The sequence below is a fragment of the Atractosteus spatula genome, chromosome 4, assembly GCF_055471065.1.
Source record: "Atractosteus spatula isolate fAtrSpa1 chromosome 4, fAtrSpa1.hap1, whole genome shotgun sequence".
Taxonomy (NCBI): Eukaryota; Metazoa; Chordata; class Actinopteri; order Semionotiformes; family Lepisosteidae; genus Atractosteus; species Atractosteus spatula.
This window is the reverse complement of record NC_142709.1, coordinates 38,745,447-38,767,740: the sequence shown is the minus strand read 5'-3', so window position 1 is coordinate 38,767,740 and position 22,294 is coordinate 38,745,447.

The following is a 22,294-nucleotide window of genomic DNA, read 5'->3' as shown; positions in this document are numbered from 1 at the left end:
ATGATACTCTGCTATTTTGTGTTGTTTTTATTTATTTTAACAGCAGGAATGTGATTTTCTTTACAAGTTTGATTGAATGCACATCTACGGTTCTGTAACCGTTCTGTTACAGCTTCTGTAAGCAGCTGAGATACCTGTATATTTTAAATACAGGTGGGTAGCTACGTCAGGATGCGTACGCTGCAAAGGAACAAGTAATAGGTTTATTCCATGCTGAAAAAAAGAAGAAAGAAAACACAACGTTTCGGCCGTGGTGCTCACACCAGAAGAAGGCTCCACGGATGGAACATTTTCTTTCTTTTTTTCAGCATGGAATAAACCTATTACTTGTTATTTCAAATACAGCCTCTCCATTCTCTAAGATAAAATGGCAACTGACAATGACAAAAATGTGTATTGCTTTTTTCACTAGGTGCAATTTAAATAAAAAATGTATATCCCTTATCAAAAGAATACTAATGTACTGTCTGTAATTAACTAAATAAAGTGACCATAAAAATGTGGATGCAGTACACCAATTTTCATGTTCAGCCACAAATAGTAAGATTAGTTAGAAATACTGTTTAAAAATCTCTACTATGTTTATTAGTAGTATTTGTATTGGTGTTATTGAATTAGGACTACTTATCATCCATGTTAGCTACAACTACAGTAAGTTCTCAGGATTTTGTTGAGAAAACTACAATGCTTAACAATGGGGCTTTATACAATGTAAACAAAAACAAATTTAACACTGTCATACAAAAGGATTTCATTAAAAATATATGCCAATTATATTCCTTTGAAACATTTTTAACATGGTACAGAAATTAGATATAATATTATCAATAAAATATAATTATTATGCATTCGTGTATAAACATTGGCAAATTACATATATTAATTAACAGCAAATGTCTCTGAAGTTGAATTCAGTTTTTGTATTGAAATTATGCTTTTGACATTTAATGCACTGATATCTTAAGATGTTTTATTGCATACATTGACAAAAGAGTCTCAAAGAATAAGAAAAAATGTGCTGTATTCATCTGTAAATTAATATACACTGACCAAAATATCCATTGCTTGACATTTTTACCATTGATAAGATTACTATTTTTTGTTCGCTGGAAGTCTCAGCATATATTAAGTCATATAAGATTGTTTTAGAATATAAAATTAACTTCATTATGCTGATCAACATAAATGATAGCGAAAATTCACCCTTCAGAATACATACATTTCATTACTAATTGTTAAATATAATAAGAGAATACTGGCAAATATCTTGGGGAAAAAAAACTTTGACACAAAAAAGGAATAAACAGACATTTTGTAATAAAGAGAAAGTGTAATCCTTGTCCCAAATCTGTTTACAAAGTTTGAGTTTGGAAACAGAATTTTCTTGGCACTGAGTGTTTAAAATGACTTTCACTGGTAGACAGCACACTCATTTTGTATTAACTAAGAAGTTGTCTAATGAATACTTTCAGATGTGACACAACTGTTGTTTTAGACAAATCTGAAGGCTTGCTGACCGTGCAATAACCTCTGCATTCTGGCCTTGGGGCTTTTTATGCTAACCTACATAACAGCTTGAAAGTCCTGTGAATCTGCAGCAACAGTATGCATTACAGGGATACTATAAAATATTTTACAAGAATAGAAATTAGCAATTTGCACATAACAAAAATGCCTGAAAAGTGAAAATAAACCTACTGTATATACAGCAAGAAGAAAATTCAGTAAAAGGAAACATAAATATTGTAATAAAGTATAAATAATTATAGTAATATTTTTCAAAGGTTTTATTTAATTAATTCATTTTTTAAATGCTTATTTTTAAGACTAATCACACTTTTAATAATATGCACATAGTTAAAAATTAATTCAATCTGGAAGGCATCAGAGGATTTATTCATTTTAAGGATACAAAGAGTTAAGTTAATTTGTGATTCAATAAAATAATGAAGGCTGAAATTATTTATATACAGTATTCAATAATTATATGAAGGAAAAAATGACTAATATTTAAATATTTTTCTTCTACAGTTAAAATAGTAGTTCATATGTATATGTTATATTAAAATTAAAGTATATAAATGTGTTTTTAATTATTGCATAGGAGATTGTTTTCATTTAGTGTTTATTACCCCATGTTGTCATCCTTGTAAACAAAAATAAAAGGAAATATACACTGTTTATAATCTACACAAGATTTATTTCTACTGATGTATGATAACTCATTCCTGACTTTCAAATATATTCATAGACTTTAAAGATAAATGAATGTTTAGCATAATAATTTTATGTTAACTTACTTTTTTGTCCTAATCTTCTTACCTTCTCTTTTATGGAAGGAATGGCAGAAAAGCCATTTCTTTTTATTAATATATTAGTATTTTTATTAATATATTCATGGAAAAACCAAACTACAAAATATTTTAGGGAATATTCATTATTGGTATATTATATGGATACTTTGCTTATACTTTTATACAGGTTATACCTTCCAGTCACACCAAGACCTTCATAAATGGGGCAAAATACGCTGAGACACTTGATAATTACATGCTCCATCACACTCCTGAAGCTGGACAGGATAACAGGGAATCTGAGAGCATTAAATCTAGAGCCAACCATTTTTTTCCCTCTATCTTTATATAATAGGGGGTGAAAAGTTCACTGGCAGATAGTAACATGGATATTTATAGTTGATCTTCTGTCCTTGTAATACAATAAATTAATATAGTTGAATAGTGTAGAGATAAAACATGACGAGGCTGCTGTGTGTGGCTGCTTTCTCATTAGGACTGTTACACATTTGGAAACAAACAGAGGGTTGATATCATTGTTTTGTATTCATGTGCTACCCTTTACTTAATGACCAGGAATGTATTTACAACAGAGAAATGTTGACACTATACTTCATTCCTTTAGTGTCCTGTTGATGGCAGCAGTGATACAGAAAAGATGAATGATGCTATGTCACTTTACAATATCTTAAATGATATATTACTTTAATGATTTCTACCAAAATAAAAATAATCATAACAAAAATATAAATGTAAGGAGAGTAATAATACATTGAAATCATTGTTAAACAGAGGTAATTATAAGAGTAGGCGTATTAACTAGCTAAACGTCTTAAACAAAAAAAATCCTCAAAATCTTTTATGTTTTTCTGAGGTGTGTTTCTAACACAGCTGACATGAAACAGTACTGGTCATTACATGTTTAATTACATTTCCAGTTAATCCATAATTGTATAAAATGTACTCTAAATTTTTTTTTAAATACTCAATGAAAAAAAGTTAATTCACATTAGCAGACCAAAAAATTAAACAAATATCATTAGAATTTGCAAAGAAAGTGACATCACCAATTTAGAATTGTACACTAAATCATAAATAAAGTTAGATATTATATTGATTAAACAGGAGAAGATTAAAGCATCCCCACACCATATTTCGTTTAGTCCTGCAACGGAAAAATACACAAAACTACCCTTTTTAATCAAGTAAAATTAGGAACAAAATTTAAATTTACATATTGTCACAAAACCTTAAGTTATTTGTGCACCAATGCTACTATTAACAAAACAACTTTATCAGGAGTAATAGTACTATCTATACTACTTACTATACTAGTACAAGGAGTGTTACAATTTGAAAAAAAAGGAAATAAATATAATCTACCATTGAAGTGATAAGCTTTCTGCACCTTTATGCTCATCTCTGCTGAGATTTGATTCAGTTTTGGCTGAACATCTGTAACAAACTAAAACTTTTTTGAACAAAAAGAAAATACCTCCTTGGAAAACACAACCTTATGGTAAAACAACATGTCTAAGATTATTTAAAGGAGATGGTAGATGGTGATACGTTTTCAGTTTTTGCTTTAATATTGTATGCACAGCAAATCACTTGGTAACCTCAATCTGCCATTTAAAAATTAGTTATTCTGTCCACTTCAACTAGTCAATGTTACATCTTGCTTAGATCATATATTATGATCACAAACTTTATTGTAAGTTGATTTAAATAATTCTGTTTTTTATTGCTCAATTAGAACTTTGGAGTTGAAAATGTGAAAAGAAAACCAACTTAATAAATGTTGTCATCATGAAAGAAACATACAAATCAACAGTATCTAAATAATAGATTTTCATGTTGGTTATTACAAAGAATTACATTGCTTTTAAATTATGTGATGTAACTGGGCCTCTGAAGGTGTGTGTGAAGTGCTAAAAGCTGAACCTGTGTCCACTGAAAAATACAGTACTTGAAGACATATTTTTCTCTGTTTCATAGATATTTTTATTTATTTTTTTAGCAACACATAAATTTGAACATTTTCAGAGCAGAATGTATGTATTTTTTTTAAATTACACAATATGAAACCAAAGGTTAATCCAAATTATATTAAACTGTCCAGAAAGTTTATATTCATATTATGTGTTTCTAATATGATTCAATTTTAATAGCTAATCTTCAAAAACTGCTTGGCAAAAAGAAAAAAAAAACACTAAGAATTAAATTGTTACATAAAGACTCTAAGGATTAAATAAACAATACTCATTTTTTTTTCATTTGCTTTAGTACGTTTGATTAATGGAAAAAAAATCAAAGGCATTCAAAGGCAATAACTTCATGAGGGTAATTTTTTTAATGTTACAGTGTAATTCTTATAAATGTTTAAAATTAATAATGCTAGAGAACATCTAGAGGTAAATTCCACAAAGCTTGTCAGCTCACTCCATTACTCAGTTCCCTTCTCTAATCTTCATTAATATTGTTATTCATGTAATCTGTTTGTTTAGTGTAAAGAACTAATATATTCTGCATATGTACAGTATAACATTCTTTTAAAATACCTATGATGTATGGCAGTTTTCAATACCAGATGTATCACCAATTCTATTATTTAAGAATAATGTTTTTCTTAATAGTTTGAATATAATGTGTTTAAGTCTGCAAAAACAAAAACTTTTTTTTAAATGCTTTGTTTTGTTTGGGTAGGAGTTACATTATGCAGTGGAATCCCTAGTTAGTACTTTAATTTTTCTTTACTTGATAACTAATTTTGTTCCACTGCTTGGATATCTTTTATTTTTCATTACAAGTTCATGAACAGCAATGTCAGTAGAGTATTTTTTTAACCTATGGAACTTGCTTACAGAGTAATCTCCTGGGCAGACAGGGACCAACAGAGAGTAAATAGGTGGATGATAAGGATACAACCAGATGCCTGGATACAATATTAAGCACACAAAATGTCAAAGAACTGATGAAAAAAAATAGCTTTTGTTGAACACGCCTGTCATTAATATTGGATAATGCTTTCATGCCTGGAATTAACCATTGCACACCTGTGTCCTTTGCCGTGCGACTATGTATTTGATTGTAATAGAAATAAATATAAATGTGAAATGGGATTATGTCAAATCAGCTGTATCCTACGTCCAGACTGTGAAATTGAATTCTGTGTCCACAATTCCCCTCAGAAGAAGCAGGTACTTTAGGTTGTGTGAAAGACATAAAACTAGTAAAAACACATTGAACTCTCAGTGAACTACAGTACAGTACAGCCAGATTCAAATACTGAGTTACTAGTGTATGGGTATTTTGTTCAAGTGTTTAAAGTTTTTTTAGTGATTAAAAAAAGCCATTTCTTGGTGATCTTAAATGTTATTACTGCAAAAGCAAGCTTTTGTGTTATAGGTTTCAATAACTGTTTTATCCCTCTGAAACCCTGCTGTGTAAGCTAATTTCTTCAAATAGCATCATTGTAATTTGATTTCTGTTGAAAATTACAACAATTATACAGTTTAAATCATATAACTAAGGGCAAATGCTGTGATTGGGATCTTTGCCAAGATATGGAGATGTGAGATGAGATAATAATGAAATGATAAAAAAAAGATACTGAAGGAATCAGTTTAGTTATTTATATTTTAGTTTCTAAAGTTCACATGCATACCCATGGAAGAATTTCATAGGCAGACTTATTTTTAGAACACAGTTTTGTTTTACAAATTCATTCCAACCGTAAAAAAAAAACATTTCTTAGATACATATCTAAGATACATTTTCAGTAATGTAGGGACAGCTATTTTTTGAAAGAAGAAAAGCTTGAGAGAGTTAATGTTCATATGTCATTGATATTTGTTTTATATTTGTATGTTGTCTTGGTGTGATTTAAATCTCTGAATCATCTAGAAAAGAAGCTCCTGAAGTGAAAGAAAAATTAACTAATATATTTTATATGCTTAGACAAATGGATTACATAAAACTGTTCAAAATGCAAGTCACATTATCTGCAAGAGTATGCATTTTGGTAAACAATTATGAATAACAAAGCAGTCTTACAAATTGAATAGTGATATAATTCCATATGCATATCCTGATAATAAAAAGCTTATTATTCTGAGTTTGTTTGAAGAACATTTTTAATAAATTTTAAATGCTTTTTAAATGACTATATATAAGTATATTCAAGAGATATAATTTTATCTTTATGAAAATAAAGAACAATTTTATAGACACTCATTATTATTAACTAAACTATATATCTCCATCAAGTATCTTACAGAATGTATGTTCTTAAAATTTGAAAATATGCTAAACACTTTTTCAGCATGTTTCAAATAAATGTAAATAGCTAAAAATGTAGACTAATTATTAGTTATTTGCAGTTATTCCAGAGACAATCAAACAGTAATTAACTGTTTTAAAAACACATTAAAAAACAGTAACAGTGGGACTAACTCAAAATCCCCTGCTGTCATCGTGTTTGTGTTATACTGACCTAAGCCTGAACTCCCATAAGCTCAATGTTCCAGTCTATTCTTTCACCCTAGAACTGTCATATCATGCCATACCCCATTACTTCAAACCAGGCCTGATTGCCCTCAAGCAAGCACAATGTGTTATTTGCAAGTCACACTCCTTTTCATCCTTTCCTAATTCATCTTTGAAAGACAAGCTATTATTCTTCACCATAATCATTAATATAAGGACATTGAATAAGTATTTTGTTTTGATATACTGTCATTTGGTTGTAGCATTTGGTCTAATGTAATAATCTCAGTTACACTGTCTGATCCTCCCTTTTAGATCTGTTTCCCTGAACTGAATTACTGAGGCACAGCAGCTGGTGGGCTTTGCTAGTGGTTTTAAAGATTAAGCTGTGGCACCCTGACCCATCCTAAATACTCCCAGCATTGCTCAGGTTTATGATGGGATTTGGTGCATGAAATTACAGCCGAAAAGGAGGATAATGCCGATGCCTCTTAATCTGGATAATCTTGAAGTTCAATGGGGGAAAAATTCAGATCATCATTGCATCATATTAATATGTGTGCATCCCAGAAAAGGCTCAATGAAGACTTTGAATATGAGGAAGCAACTAGAATATGGATGGTTTGATTTAAATTAAGATTTAAAACTATTAAAACAGTAGAGAAAAGTATGATTTTTTCATCCATTACAAACTTGAACAACAGTCATTTGTTAATGTGTTTGTTTTTCTATACATTTTCTAAATATTATTTTTAAAATAATAAAGTTGAACCTGATAAGAGACAAGACAATACATATTTTTCTCATAAATATTGTTTTTTTATAATATACTTGTACCAGTTTGTTGTTAAAAATGTGGATTGATTTTTACTTTGGAATAAAACTTTAAATTATGCACAAATCATAATTTAAATTAATTGCTATCCCTGGAGCATTAATACTGCAAAGCAGCCTATATAAATTGTGACATAGATCTTAAAATGGGATAACAAATGAAAAAGTAGTGTAACTTATTCAGTTCTTAATTCTGCCTGCTTAGGTAAAATATTAAAATTATACATATTTTATGCTTATTATTTGTTATAAATTTTAAAGTGTTTTGGGATAGAGTTGTATTTTGATAAGCACAGCTTTGAGAGCATAGTATTGATTCTAACAATTTGCTTGCAGAATAGGATAAGATTTTGTCAGTAATACATTTAGAAAAATTATCATTAATATATTCACACAATTTCACAACCTGGAAAGACCTGCAGGTCATAGGTATTAAGGAATTTCCACAAAAGAATATAACAGCAGTGGATTTAAGTTTTCATGAGTTAGTTTTCAGACTACCTCTTAATGACTTGTAATCCCTACTTATAGTTACTTATGCATTGGATATTTTAGCTTGGGTTAATTGTTGGGAAAAAAATAAAGCTTGATTTGTAAAATAAAACTTGTACAGGATTCCAAAGCAAAAGTGTGACAGTATACAGTATATCTTTTGCTTATAAAAACATTTCCACAGATTTAAAAAAGGGTATCTGACCCTGTTTTTGAATTCTGTAATTATAGCCATAAGTATTTTTCCACAAATAGCTACACACTGATACATCCAAATAATCTCTGTGTCAGTTTACATGGCTAATGCTATTTAAAGATACATAATGTGTTTCACAATAAACATACAATTTGACTGTTATTTTAATCTTTAAAAAGTCTAAATGTGCTAAATTAAAAAAATAAATGTGCAGATAATGTCTTTCTCTGTAAAATCCATTTTCATTTCCTGTTTACCATTTAAACGGGGATTTAAATAAAAACTAGTGAACACCACAGACACATCATTCTTTAAATTATGTACTATTTTAAGATTGTTTTTATAAGGGTTTGCAATATAAAAGTATTTTAATTACCCATGGATGCATTTATTAATTGATTGCGTTATCCTGAGATGCATCATCCTGGGGCTGTTTTACAATTTTTGTGAAACTTTTTTTTATTTATACAAGTCCACATTTTCTTTCAAATTATTATTATGTGAACAAAAAGAATGAAAAAAAAATCTCAAAACCGCTATTTGAAGAGATTTAAAAACTGACTGTGTATATATATATAGTCTTGTATTATATTTATGCAGGACGAAAATGACAGGTAATAAGTTGCCAGCAAAAATATGATGACCATGTGCATATGGAAACAAATAAAAAATGCCTTGAACCTTGTAAAGAGAGATATTAACATAGATTTAACTCATAGAGTTCATAACATAGATTTCTCAACATAGACATAGACCATACATTTTAATAAGAACAGAAGTATTTCAGCAAAACAATATAACTATTTTAAATAAACAAAAAGTAATGCTTTATGACAAAGGGTAACACATGGATGATGGCAAAGAGCATATCAAAATAATTCATTTATGATTAGAGACTTTAAATATTTTCCTCTTTCCTTATAACATATTTCTGATCACTGTTAATACATTGCAGTGTCTTTTTTTTCTGTTTGATTGGGTGATGTTAATAGACCTAAATGATAAATATACAAAAATACAATATACAGTTACCTATTATCCATCAGTAAGAAAGTATGTAGAATTAATTCACTTGTCATATTAAAATGTAATAACTTACTGTATATGAGACAAACAATAATATAAAACATATTATATAAACAAAAATATGATATGTTAATATGAAATACAATAAACATATCATATATTTATATATTACATTTAGTATCAATTAACACATAATAAGGATATTTAACTGTGGCTAAGATGTAGCAGATTACAATTCTTCACATACAAACAAAAGAAAAATGTTTGTTTAGCTGTGTGAATGCATTCATTGTTTAAAAATTATGCACTTATATTATTTTGGATTTTGGGTTCTTTCAAAACTGAAAGACATACTACCCTCTATACTAGTTCTCATCTTTCTAGTAAAATGTGATCAATGAAACTGACTAATGTTTCTGTAAGCAGAACAAAATATATACAGTTGCCTTTATGATCACTTCAGGTTTTAGGCTAACCTTACACCTCACACCTCAATAGCATCTGTATCTTTCACAGTGTCAAGAGGAGAAAGAGAAGTTGCTGGTGCATTACTTAACAATCAATTTAACTTCAAGGGAGAAGTACAAAATATTTTCAACAAGGGGTATTATCTCATTTTACAGTATACAGGTTGCTCCTTCTATAAAAGTTGTGGTATAATTATATTAATAAAGATTCAGAAATGTAATATTTTGATCATGAATTGCTGTGCATATATGTAGAATATTTTTTAACTTTTTAGAAAAAATAAAACTGATAAAAAAGGCTTGAAGATCGCATTTAGATTAAAATAGAAGTTATATATATGGAGTTATATAAATGTTATACAGTGTATATGTATATAGTTATATAGATGGGGTGTTTATGAGAAATATTTGTATACTGCAGAATTCACACACTAACCCTGATCCCAGTTTTACAATGAAACAATCCATACATGAATGTACACAAGCACCTAGTTTTTCTTCTGGCAAAACAATACCATATTAGAGCATAACAGAACAGAAATGTCCAGGTACTGTAGATAATTTTGCAATATACTGTACCTATATAGCAAGGGGAGAATAATTTACCTCAGACTCAATAACGTCATCAGTCTATGTGTGAAAAATTATTATCATATTAGTTAGACAATTATTATCACATATCACACAAATATCTTTCTTACCTATAGTTACTGTAGTCTTAACTAAACAGCAGCAGGAAAGTAAAGCTTTGCAACACTGTACTTTTATAGAGATATTTTGGTTTTAAAGTGCATAGTATGATATTGTTTCTAAGCAAAGAAAGAAATGGAGAACTACAGAAATTATTTATCAATTTGCAACCCTTTTGAAAAAAGAAAAGTTTCATTTCTAGATATTGTTAAAGTAAAGTTATTTCCTAATATATCAAGTTTATATTGTAACTGCTTGAATGAACATGATCCTGTGACATGTATTTTTAATCTAAGGACAGCTTTTAAACATCAATAATAGAGCAAATAAGTAGGCAGAGTTTTATTTTAGCATGGCTCATACAGCTTTATTCTTCTGGGCTGTAGTGAAAAAAATAGTGAAGTCATGCACCCTGGTTTTATTGTAAGCATAAAACATTTGTAAACATCTCCTGAAAATATTATATAAAGCACCGAAAGAGTATCTTTTCTCTCAATCTTCTGTTTACTTATTCAGGGAGTTTTGAATTCATTTAAATTTAATGCCACAGACATCTACGAAGTATCCATCATAAGAATTATTTATAGGTCATATACTGCAACCTTTCTCATATACTCATTTTATTTTTGGTTTAATAGGGATCTCAACCTGGCATTTTAGACAAAACCTACAAAATCCTTCAGCAGCAAATTGGGAAAGATCATTCCTAAACTAAACTAAACTGGCATGAAAAATATGAAAACAAAATGTATGCTATTTTTCCTGCTTACATTTATTTATTTTTCTTTGATATATGTGGAGTATACTTTAAAATATTTAATTTAATTTTCCTGCTGGGTTGCGTAATAATTGTTGCTGCCTCACAAATCTGTATGTTTCCAGAACTGTATATGGAGCACCAGCCTATATCTTCAATCAACAATGCTTATAGTTTACTAGTAAAAAAGTCTCTGTCTTCCTATGAAAGCAAATTATAAAGGTTAATAATTCCTCCCCTAAAATAAGGGATTAACAAAGGGTACACAGTCCATTTGTTCTTTATTCTCTGATACAGCTTGTTAATAATAATTAACAAATAATAACCATGAAAGGACAAACAAAAATTTATTATAATAAATAACATAACACATACTGGTTACACAGATATTTACAGGTCTGTAGTAATCAGAATGCTGTTTTCTACAGACAGAAAAAAACAGAATTCAGATCTGTAGTGCTTTTCTGTGTGTTTTCCCATTACTTTTCTGATGTTTGGAAATAGTTATTAAAACATGTATCTTTGTTATTTTCTAAAAATTAATAAAATGTGGTATCAAGTTTAATGTGCAAATGAAGTTATACCCAATTACAAATATATTGTTTTCCCTTTAATATGTTCCTCCTCATTATTTTAAATTATCTTTGCTTTCCTAGTAACCACCTGTGTCTGAAGAGAAAAAAAAAATGGAATACTGTTTTCATAGTGAAATTTTGATTTAAATGAAGACCTATAATCTTGCTGTTGTAGCAGGTATGATTTGAACAATATGAAAAATAATAGCAGCTTTGTGTTTGAAAAATGTTAAAAATTAAAATGTTTTGAAGGATAATTAAAAAGTACATAAGACACAAATGTCCTTGTGTCTACATCAGAAATATGTGTCCAGAACCCCAGGCCAAAAGCTCTGAGGCTACATAGGCCCAGTCTTCCAATGTTACAACAAGAATTATCCAGTTGGGGGAGTTCTAGTTCTTAGGATAAGGAAAACAAAAACATACATTAAACCATAAATCAACTAGGAAACGAGGTTTCCATCTGGAATATAACTATATATGTATATAGCCTTCCTAAGAGTGAACAAGGTCTAAAGTAATTAAGATTGTTTTTTTTCCAGGGGGTGTAAGGTGCTGGATGAAAGTTGATTCTCCAGAACATGTAGGGCAGAGCGGTGGAACTGTGGCTAAGGATTTGCGCCTGTGGCTGGAAGATTGGCGGTTCAAAATGGACCAGTTGCTGGTCCACGGCTGGCAGAGGAATCCTACTCCGTTGGGCCCCTGAGCAAGGCCCTTAACCCCGGCTGCTTCAGGGACGCCATATAAATGGCTGACACTGCATCTGACCCCAAGTTTCTCTCTCCCTGTCTGTGTGCCTGCGTGTCTCATGGAGAGCAAGCTGGGGTATTCGAAAAGACAAATTCCTAATGCAAGAAATTGTACTGCATATGGCTAATAAAGTGATCTTATCTTTATTTTACATACATATTTTGCCTTCATAAAACAAGCTCTATAAGCAAACACAATATCATAAATTGTTTCTTGCATCATTTACTTATCTCTACTCTTCACTTTTGTACGATGTGAAAAGCCTAAAACCAACTTAATGTATAAAGAATGTATAAGAATTTGTAATTTATAAAGAATTTATAAATTTATAAATAAAGATAGAAAAAAAGAAAAAAAACTCATTCCACACTCCACAGATGTAAGTTTTAAGATTACATTTTCCATATAAACATACATTGTAGAATGTTTTCTTAAAGCCAAAACCATTATTACACATTCACTGGAACATTTTATATCTTATATCTATTGAATATTTTTATTGAGAGGTTTCTGTATATATATCTAATGAATGTTATGAAATAATTATCTGCATATTTTCTTAAATACTTTGTATGTCATTTCAGCATTAAAAACAATTCAATTAAAAACATCTCCATAGATTTACAAACTAAAAACATATGAAAAAAAAAACATGTTGTGGCAAAATTCCTGTGGCAATAATTCCTTAAGAGTAATAATAATAATAAGATTTTTAAATATATAATTACTATACTAAAAATAAATAAAATTCCAAACATAACTGAACTATTTGGAAAAAAAAAGCAGTTAACATAGGGGAATACAGGTCCAACCATTGAAAATGAGCTACGTTAAAACACGGTGGACATAGCGCAGTATACTGCATCAAAACACACATTTGTTGAAATAGGATAATGGTATCCGGAAGCACCTTGTAAAATCGCCAGGTGGAGCTAATAAAGCTTAATGTCTCATGTATAGCATTTGAGCTGTTGCCAGAAAACACCCGGTTTCGAATCCCAGTCACTGCTGAGGGACAATCTTTTTTCCAATTAAGAATTTAAGTTGTACAGATGCAGCCATTCAAAATGGGTGGGGTATTTCGCGGTATACCCCGGTGGGCGTGTCGCAGTATCACGCAGTAACACAGGGTAAATCGCGTCATTTGACGTCTTGCCGGAAAGTATCCGGCATCACCTTGTAAAACCGCCAGGAGGAGCCAATAAAGCTTAACCTCTCATGTACAGCATTTGAGCTTTTAAATTTAAACTGTGTATTACAGCATGTTAATCATCAGTCAATAAAAAGTTGGTATATTTTATGAAAGCAAGATTGCTCAGTTGGACAAAAGTACACAACCTACCTTTATCAGAAATATTTATGCATCAAAGCCTTTACCGAAGATATTACTAATAGTATTAATAATGAATGACTTTGGACAAGCTGTAAACTCAAAGTATAATTTCTTTAGCACATTTGTACAAGCACTTGGAATCTGTCCAAGCCCTACTTTGTCAGGCATTTTCTTTTACTGCAACGGACATAAAAACTCCCTTGCTTTTAACAGAGCGTTTCATAATTTCTAACTACGAAAATTATTTAAACTGCGACACTTATCATTCAACCAGAGCTCAAAATATCACAAGGATCCTCTAGAGCACAGCAAAGACTGTATTAAAAGAATCGCGTATCTAAAGAAATTAATAAGATATAATTATATTCGTGTACTGCGACAGGGCTGTGTAGGGCTATTTCACCTCTCTCTTCATGTGACTCTATTCAAAAGCCATGTAGCAAAGAGAGGATGAGAAGAGTGACAAACTAGTATACTTTAGATCTTTTTTTCTGAACCGGGGAAAATCTGATCATGTTTCTCTATAACAATCATAAAAAACATTATTTTACATATCACCTTTAAAAGTGGCATCTCAAAGCAATACAGTAGATGGAAAAACAGTTGAAAGGACCAAAGTAAATACCAGACAAATGCAAACGCGTTTTTAATAAAATGCTTTTATTCATTCAGCAGAGAGTGAGAGGGACATCCAGCAGAGAGAGACACACACACCGGTTTTCATTGACAAAAAGTAATTGTTTTTGAAATTTACAGACGTGGTCCACCCCCAGTAAATTTCAAAAGTCACAAGATTTCGAAACATGGGGGCGGCGTAGCGGTCGGCTCTTGCTTTCCCGTCCAATGAAAGGCAGGTTCCTTTTGCCGAAGTCGGGAGACATTAGAGGCTTGCCACACCCGGACTGTTAAACCAACGCATTAGCACGTCAAACCCCATTGAGGAGCCGGGCGCAATAATTGTTTTGTCCCTTGATTTACTGATCTGCATTAATTACAGAAATCGAGTTCCTGCTCTTTGCAGACGACCTGGTCCTGCTGTCGCCCACAGAACAGAGGCTGCGGCAGAACCTGGCACTGCTGGAGCAGCACTGTCAGACCTGGGCGCTGACAGTCAATCTGGACAAGACCAGAGTTATGGTTTTCCAGAAAAAAAGCCAGACCTCAGGGAAACAGGCACAAATTCACACTTAACAACAACACATTAACACCTAACAATGGGAGCAGGGCCGAATTAGGCCAGTACCCACTATTGTTAAACATACAGAAAAGAATATTAAAGTATTGGCTTTAGTATTAGCCATACAGAACATTAAAGTGCCCCTTTCCATTCAGCGGGTGTCTGAGCCGCTGTGTCCTATCTTCTGACAGTCGCTGTTGTGAATGTCTGTAGAGTGTATCTTATTTTTAGTACTATATTTTTATATTATATTCCCTATTATTTAAATTATTAGTTGTTTTTCAGGAAGTTAAAAAAAACACTTGAATTACTTATCCAGTTTCTCGAAATAAAGTTATTTTTCAAGCAATGCAACAAACGTCGGGCAATGTGTTTTTTTTTAATCCAACATTGACAGCCACATCTTAAATCTTGTCAGTCAGCTCTTTTTTCTCTATTTGAATTGTGGTGATTCAAACAACCTGGGATAACAAGTGGTCTCAATGTCACCGAGCTCACAGAGCTTCAACAACAGATGACAATTCCCTTAGTCCTTCCTTAGTCTTCCTGAAATTGTCGGATTATGAGTGAATAAAAGCATCTTATTAAAAACACGTTTGCGTTTGTTTGGGAGCTATATTATGTATTGTTCATATGTAAGATATAATGATGTGTTCCCGCTTACACATCACACGACTTTAAAAGCTAGAAAAACAGGTTTCGATTCACATTATCTGCCGAGCCTTGTTTTGTCAAAGGACAGCACAAAAAAAACAGACAATACCCGGGGGGAGGGCAAGCAAGAGAGAGAGTTTTTTACCCTCTGTCAAAAAAACCCAAATCACCTGGGGCAGAGACTCTGGGGGGATCATTGTGTGGTACAGAGCGGAGCTCAGTCAATCCAGACAAGTACAGTAGTAAAGAGAGAAAAGTCAACAATTGATTTAAGGACGATCTGTCAAAGTGCAATGAAATACAATATTGTTGTTGTTGCTGTTATTGTTGTTTTTATCCTGTAAAGCGTTTTGAGAAGCCACCTTTAAAGGCGATATATACAAGCACTGATTCTTATTGAATGTGTTCCGCCGGGGAACAAGTATAACCTTGTTCATGCACAAACAGTGGCATGTTACATTATTAATTTGGGTGTCTCCTCTTGCCAGAAAGCTCTAAATTGCATTTTGATAGTCTTTTAACCTTTTCTGTGAATTAACTTGTTATCTAACAAATGCATACTTTTAGAATTTGATTAACAGGGAATATAATATGGAATTGCGTATCTAAACAAATTAATGACGATATAATTATATTCATGTACTGTCTGGCCGAATAAACTGAAGAGGTTAGTTAATGCGACACGGAATTACTTTCCACCCTCTCTGCATTCTCAGAGTAGAACAGACTAACCTTCTAATGAAAGACGGTCCACCCCCCACGGACAGGAAAAGTGCCCACAGGCACTTAAACTTAATATGGTCAGTAACAGTAAACAGTAACATGGTCAGAAGGAGCACTTACAAACGTTTCCGAAATAACCACATGTAAGACTCTGATGCTTAAAATGTTTAGGGAGAAAGTGGAATACTGGTGTGTATTTTTCTTTGAACTACCAATACCAGCCATATACAGTCTGTAACGTAGGGATTTCTATATGTCTTTATTTAGTGGTTACATTAGTGACAAAGGCTAAACTTTTAGCTTCAGTAACGCATGCATATCTCCCCTTTTTATAAAACGACATGGTTGAAAACTGTTCCAGAGCCACTGTTGTTTCATCAGTGAAAAGTACATCATGAAATGCCTCTCCCTGTTCAATCCACTGGAAAAAAGAAAAGGAGCATAAAGCGTCTGATGGTCATAAACGATATTCATTTAGGAACAGCATCAGAGATATGTTTTTAACTGCACTGCATCGGAGAGAATACCATAGTGTGTTTTTTTTTTTTACTCCCTGGCGGAAACTGGCTTCCATAAGAATCAGTATGGCTCAGAGATTAAATAAAACTTCACTCGCACCAAACAAACGTATATTTCTAAATATCACAACATGATCGAATTTAAGTCATTTTAATAACAATGAATAATCACCTAGGCGTTACAATATAAGCATTTATATTGATTTAAATTGCGTTTTGATTTGAATCGCAAACTCGGGTTTAAATATATGTGTTTTTTGATTCACAATCAGACAAATGCAACATAAATTGATATCTTTGTCTTCTAAGTATCTTAATAAACTTTCAGCATAGGTTTCTCCCCTTTTAGATTTATTTTTCTTAACTAGTATACTTTAGATCTTTTTTTCTGAACCGGGGAAAATCTGATCATGTTTCTCTATAACAATAATAAAAAACATTATTTTACATATCACCTTTATGTGATATCACCTTAAGGACAGCACATCCAAGGGTTAATTGCACACTGGACCGCGCAAAGAAATTTAAAATAGTCTTCTTTAGGTGTGAGGGCAGGAGTGGATCGCAGAAGACATAATCAGCAAATTAGAAAAACAAAGAAAAGGACAGGTGAGACGTTTATCCAGAGAGCGAGTGATCAGAAAAAGGAACAGCTGTTACGCCCAGGTTTTACGCTCTCTCTCTGCTGAATGATTAAAAGCATTTTATTAAAAAAACGCGTTTGCGTTTGTCTGGGTATTTACTTTGTAATCTGTGGTTTACATCTACTGTATTGTTTTGAGATGCCACTTTTAAAGGTGATATGTAAAATAAAGTTTTTTATTATTGTTATAGAGAAACATGATCAGATTTTCCCTGGTTCAGAAAAAAGACGATTAAAATCTGTAATCTTTCCATTTGTATGTCATCGGAAAATACAAGAAGTTTCTGCTTTGTGTAAGGATGGTATCAAAAAGTAATCTAAGTGGTGAGAAAGCTGTGCTCCTCAAAGCGCTTTACAGGATAAAAACAATAACAACAATAGTGTTAGACTGGGCAAACGATTTTTTTATAGAAATACAAAATGAGATATAATGATGTGTTCCGGCTAAGACATTAACGAGTACAACCCCCCTCTCTGCGGGAGTGCTGGCTGTGACGAATTAAACTGGCTCCTCAATGAAATCGCTTTAACATGCTAATGCGTTGGTGTAACAGTCCGGGCGTGGCAAGCCTCTAATGTCAACTCGACTCGATTGGAATACAATGAATATATTCTAGCCCTAAATGAATTAATAGCAAACATGGTTTACATAAAAGACATTTTTCCAAGAAAGTTTATAATAATACAATCTATAGTTGAAATCTGAGCCTAAATAAAAAGAAAAAGCATTTTCAGAGAGCAATCACGCTGTGTTTATGTAGAATAAGTGATTAGGTTTATGAGCAATCTAATTACTTATTCGTTTAAAACGCTATATAAAATAAAGTTTATTATTAATTTGCTGGACAGAGCGGTGAACATTATTATGCATAAGACAAAGATAACGATCCTGATCAGTTTAGAAATCTGTGTACGCTGTAAGGTTTTTACTTCTTAAATTTTTAAAATACACGTTTCGAATAGAAAGAAATCCTCTTCCTGGTACAGTACGTACGTATAGCAAACCAGCACGTCTTTTTTCTCCAATCAGAGGGGTGTCAGATGGTGTCAGCCAATCACCATTCTGAAGCCCTACCATCATCTCTGGTATGGGGAGACCCCAGAATTGTCTGTTATAGTGGACATAAAAACAAGAGTTCACTGGCATTACATCCTAGAAGACACAGACCGGCGCCAGTGGGAGCATGCCCGGAGCGTAAAAGAAAATGCCTGATGAACTAGGGACTGGACAGTTTCCAAGTGCTTGTACAATCGATGTAAATGTTCAAATAAATGTGCAAAAGAAATAAACAAAATAATCATTTATTTCTTTATCATATTGGCTAGCTAATGTCCTCTCTTTGCTAGTTAGTGGCTGTGTTTCTGCGTTGGGTAGCAACGGGTGACTGTTCTCTGGCGGAAGATGTAAACAGCTTAATTTTCGTGTTAAATAATTTTTTAAAATTAAAATTCATTCTATACAGCAATCGCATATTTGGGTACCGTTTCATAAAACTTTCATGCTTAAAATGTTTAGGGAGAAATTGAAGACTGGTGTGTATTTTTCCTTTAAACTACCAAGACCAGCCATACACAGTACAGTTTACGTACATACAGTAATGTTTATGTTCCTAAATTAATATCGTTTATGACCTTCAGATGCGTTATGCTCCTCTTCTTTTTATGCTCAGCTACTAAAATTTCCCTTTAGTGGTAAAATTTCATATAAATATTCAAAACTAAGCGGATTAAAATGTGCACAGTAAAGACATTAAATGATTAAATCTTTTCACTACCAACCAATGCACCACGAGTGCCCCTGTCGGTCATTTTGGCCAGCCAATATCTTACTGCGGTGCCCTCCGGTGCCCTGCGGTGGCTTGTGGGTAGGTTACCGTACCGCGGGTTTGTACCGCGCATTTTGAATGGCTGCATCTGTATACTCTTTAGACTTTAATAATTTTAAACTGTGTATTACAGCATGTTAATCATTAAACACTAAAAAGTCGGTATATTGTATAAAAGCAAGATTGCTCAGTTGGACAAAAGTACGCATCCTTCCACCTTCATCATAAATAATTTAATTATGCATAAATATTTTATGCATCAAAGTCTTTAAATTGGTAACTTACAGTGGATTCTGGTTTTAACATGCTTGTACTAACATTATTAAGATTATAGTCTGTACTTCATAAAACATTTTATCCTTTTCTAAGAATACGTAGTGAGAACACCACTTGCTGTTATTGTAAAAAGATAAATGGTGTAGTGATTTAATGTCACTTGATAGATATTAATATGGAATCGTGTAACTAAGCAGCTAAAATATCACAAGTGGATATTTTGGAAACATTTTGACATTTGTTTCTTTTTTTAAAAAAAAACTTCTATTGTCCTTGTAGTGGTAATGAGCACTGTAAAGTAGCAAGCTAGACGCAGAAGGTTCAAAGCGCGATCAGGGCATTACTTCAGTTTGTTTCTCATATAGCAAATGCATCAAAATAGTCCACTATTATAACTTATTGTGAACAGAACGTGTCTCTTTCAGGTTTACATCCGAATTGAGAAAATCTATATTTTGTCTTAATCCAAATGTCAGCAGCTAGTAATCAGCCAACAATTTGGAATTTAAAACAAAAAGTTTAAACTGTGCTGTATAGTACACTGCCTGGAATTGAACCCGGTCCGTCAGCGTCATTCAACAGGGAACCAGCTGGATGAATTATTATACGTGATGGTTTTGTATTTAAGGATTTCTTTAAATTAAAATCTTAAGGAAATCTTTAAATTAAACGAGGGAGGGATGAAGGATTATTTTTTACAATTGCCGGTAATTGAGGAACAGCTTATCAACACGATAGGCAAACTATTTTTTTTATTTTAAAAAACAAAAATAAGATACAATGACGTGTTCCTGCCTAACCTAAACTTTGCATGACTTTAAAAGCTGTAAAAAACTGGTTTAGATAGTTTAAAACCCATATTTATGTGCGACAAATGGATAATTTTCCTTCCTCGTGATCAGCTTTGAATCTTTGTGTACGCTGTAAGAGTTTTACTTTTTAAATAAACGTTTAAAATACTTCAACTTCATGAAAGTTGTACTGATTTAATACCTCTTAATAGTAATATTAATATGGATTTATGTAACTAAGCAGCTAAAATATCACAAGGGGATATCTTGGAAACGTTTGTCGTTTGTTTTTTTTAATGTTATTGGCCTTACAGTGGTAATAGGCAATGGACTGTCATGTAGTGTGCTGCACCCAGGCGGTTCAAAGCCCATCAGAGAATTACTTTGTTTCTTACATAGTATAGAACATACAGTACATATAATATATATGTTATTATAGTATATACATATAGTATATTACATATATAAAAATAGTCTACTATTATATCTTGTTCTTGGCTACAGTGTGAGTGTGTATCTGGATGAATTATTATATGTGATGGTTTCGTGATTTAGGATTTCTTCATGGAATTCTTTAAGTTAAAGGCGGGAAAAGGGTTAGATTTACATGTTGTGTATCACTTCTTCTGCAACTGGCTTGTACCATGTGTATGCCTGCCATTCGTTACAATATTAATAAATGACCATGGACTAGCTTTAAACTGAAAAGTTAGAGAAGAGTCTTGTCTGTTCAGATTGGAATTTAACCTTTATAGCGATCTTTTTGGCTATATTTTTTACAGTACATAGCCAGATGAGTAAACACAGATTGGATTAATAACTGGAGTAAGAAATATATTTTACACATACTTTGAAACCATACAACTTTGGAACAGCAGGTGGCGAGACCCGGCTGGGAAGGGGGGTGGTATTTTGAATTTTCTGCGCGAACCATGTTCGCTACAATACTTTAACGAGTCCCTGAGGCATATTATTCAAATTTTGGAATTATAAAAAATAACCTTTGTTGAGTTTGCAGGAGAGACAAAGGGTACTTTTTGAGAAGATGTTTACTGTTTGCAAAGTAGCTGATTTTGATCAAACAGCCAGTTTTGCTTGAAGAATTTAAAATCTGTCTATACTGTAGCTTTATTTAATTGAGCAGAAAGTCACCTTGCTCATACAAATGGCTCTATTAAGCAAAGTTTGTGTTAACACAGCACACCCTTTTTAATGAGTTTTAATCAACTTTAACTGTCCAGGGGGGCTGGGATGTGATGTAGATAAATAACCGCCGGCACTTTTCCTTCCCCCCTGGAGGGAGGTGATAATGCAGAAAATGGGTTTTTTATTTTACTGGGAATGTAAACATTGAGTGAGCACCAGGGCGCACAGTAAGATTAACACAGTGATATTACTGAAATGGATAGTTTCAGTAAATATGTTGACAAATATCTGAATTTTTGTTTTCATGAGGCAAGATAAACTTGTATCCAGCTCTTAATCAGCTACGTGACCTTGCCCCCGTGAAATCTGTGGGAAAGAATTTTAGTGGGCAGCGTTACTCACAGTTGAGTAGTGCCCATAGAGTGTTAGTTTTAATACACTGTACAGTAAAACAGTATAAAGCAATTATGCTTTTTAATTTTGTAATTGCTATTCTTGCAAGTACATTTCGTATTCAGTTTGCTTTTACGTGTTAGCTGGTGGGCAAATGTTCGCGGTGAAAATTCTTCCACAAGGAGCGGACCTTTAAAGCAGAGAAGACGGCACCAAACATTTTCGGCTCTGTGTGTCATTCAAGC